At 42.7% G+C, this 2,816-nt stretch overlaps 1 non-coding gene across 1 annotated transcript; it reads left to right on the plus strand.

Moving 5' to 3' along the window:
- The first annotated feature begins 1,745 nt into the window (after positions 1-1,745).
- trnak-uuu lies at positions 1,746-1,818 on the plus strand. The gene has a single exon. It is a non-coding gene; the product is annotated as a tRNA-Lys (tRNA).
- Positions 1,819-2,816: the final 998 nt, after the last annotated feature.

The following is a 2,816-nucleotide window of genomic DNA, read 5'->3' on the forward strand; positions in this document are numbered from 1 at the left end:
CCTGAGTTTAAACGTTTGATTCTGTATCACTTAGTTCGTTCAACATTGAACTGATTTGCCATGGGTAAGCTTCGAAAAATTAACTTGTGATCCATGCCTGATTGTCCATTTTTGATGCGTTAATCAAATGATATACAAAAGCCCTCAGGCATTACTCCCCTGCTTCTCTTCACAATGGGGCTGTGGGATGTTTTGCACCTTTTCAGTAAAAGAAGGCAATGCCCAGTTTACATCTTTGAGCAGTGTCAGTGGGTGGAAATAAGTTTGTCAATCAAAATAATGACGCGTGCATCGCTGACTGGGCCAGCATCTGTAGCTCATCGCCAATAACCTAGAGAAGGCAGTGCTGAGCCACGTCCTTGAACCGGCGCAGCCCATGAGGTTTAGGTAGATCCACAGTTCTATTAGGAAGTGAGGTGTAATGTTATAGTCAGGACAGGGACTTGAATCCAACAACAGTGAAAAAACTGCGATAGAGTTCCAAACCAGGACTGTCTGTGGGTTGGAGGGGATATTGCAGGTGTTGATATTCCCACGGCTTTAGCTGCCCTTGGCTTTGGTGGAGTCTGCGATTTTGGATTGTTCCAAGAAGCTTTGGAGAGCTGCTGCAGTTCATCTTGTAGATGGGACACCACAACTGGCGAATGAATGGAAAATTTGCTGCCGGAAATAACGCCATAATTTAGTCTTCAAAGCAAAGTCATTATGAACGACCGCTTCGAAACATCAAGTTGCCCGCAAAGTTTCAAACTAAATTCAGAAAATATTAAAATGTAAATTATATTCCAAAATTAAGTTTCATGGATGGAATTCAATGAGATTAATGAGTTTAATTTGGAGAGCAGAGAAGATCCGCTTCGCATAGCCGTGTTATTGGGGCTGGATGAAAATAATAATTGATAATTTCGAAAAAAACTGAATTCATAATACCTTAAGATATTGCATTAGATAATATTCTTCCTTTTACAAACAACCAGCATGTTGCAAATCTATAAACTAACTTAAAGAGATGAGAGCGAATTCGCCGGGATACAATGATTTGCAAGGGAATCGATAATTCAGATTTAAAAACATCACAGGAGCAAGGGCTTGAAAACTGCTTAGTCCTGATGAATAATCATACGGGCTTCAAACACTAACTGTGACCCTTTCCGCAGATGCTATCAGACCTGCTGAGCTTTTCCACATATTTTTGTTTTTGTTTCTCACATTAAGAATCTGATGCTCTACCGACTGAGTTGCGCAGGAAACCCAGTGCGGTTTGACACAGCGACCTCTAGTCGCTGACAGTGAACATTTCATCGTCCAAATTGTGCATTTCCTTCCCAAGTCTGTTCAGCGGATTGTTGCCTCGTCATTTTATCGGCAGCGTCATTTTATCGTACATTCGTTCAAGAGGTTTTTACATCCGTTCGGCTCCTTGCAATATTGTGCATGTGCTTGAAATAACCTAAATGTGGCTGTTGGATGAAGATTATATATTTTTTTCCTTCAAGCAGGCAGCACACCAAATTTACAAAGAAAAATGGGAGACGTTTGATGGGCACGGGCAGGACTTTGGGGTGAAATGTACGGGTTAGGATTTGTGAAGAGCAATTGTGATTGAATTTAGCAATGATATTGAGAGTGGGTGCGTGAGGGAAATCCGCTGAACACAGTGGATGGCCGCAAGAAAAGTACAGAATCTGAAGGATGCATCGTTCGCTGTCAGCCAGTAAGGGTCACTGTCCGGAAATGGTGCCAGGGCCCGGATAGCTCAGTCGGTAGAGCATCAGACTTTTAATCTGAGGGTCCAGGGTTCAAGTCCCTGTTCGGGTGATGAGTTTTTATCACTACTTATCGATTCTCATGTAAATCGCAGAAATCATGAGCAATTACTGCAAATGCCTTTAAGATATTTCCAAGATTTGCCAACTGCTGATTCTGTTTGAATTGAAAGGGTTTTGTGATGGCAGTGTTTTCACTTGCATTGAATGGTATTTTCGAAATTATCTTTGGAATCCTCTTCCTCGTTAGATATTGGAAGAAGAGCCTTTGAAAGTTTTTGATGCTGAAAAATTCTTGATTAACAAGGGATGAGTGAAAGTGTATCGGTGTAGACGGGAGGTTGCAATCAGATAGGCAATTACGTTATTGAATGGCAGAGGAGTATTGAAGGGCCGAGTGGCCAGCCCCTGCTCCTGCTTCGTATGTATCTCATACATACGGGGCGTGTCGGCGGGTCGCGGAATATTTTACGGTGACCTTCTCGGAAGTAAAGCCTCGGGGAGGCAGCACTTGTGGCTGTGTGAGTGGAATACACAGTGCAGGCTGCACTATTGGGACATGAGGTGCAGGATGTCAGGCAGTGAATGTGCCGGTGTAAAACAGAAGTGCGAACATGGATAGTTGAACTGGGTTTGCATCAGGCTTTTTAAGTTCTGAGTGTTCAAAGTTAATGTTCTTGCTTCCGAATTGCTTTTAATTTTCACTCACATTTTCATACCGTTCTGCAGAATCACAGAATTTTTATTCTCCAGAATAGAAATAATTACTATGCAATATGGCACCGGAAGAGGCCATACTGTACAGCCAGATCGAGCCACCTTTTTTTCGTTGCTTCTCTCGAGCCTCCTGCCGTGTCTTTTCATCTCAATATGCTAATTTAAACGAAACTGTGCACCTTCTGCTCGACCTGCCTTGTGCGCATTGACTCTTAAGCAGCAGTGAGTTCATAATTAACATTTCTGCACTTCGCTCCACTCACGGAGCCCCAATAAGACATAATCAAGGAAAGAGGATGTAGCTGGACGAGTTTTCATTGCGGATTTGTGCAT

This window comes from Carcharodon carcharias, chromosome 24 (assembly GCF_017639515.1).
Source record: "Carcharodon carcharias isolate sCarCar2 chromosome 24, sCarCar2.pri, whole genome shotgun sequence".
NCBI classification, from domain to species: Eukaryota; Metazoa; Chordata; class Chondrichthyes; order Lamniformes; family Lamnidae; genus Carcharodon; species Carcharodon carcharias.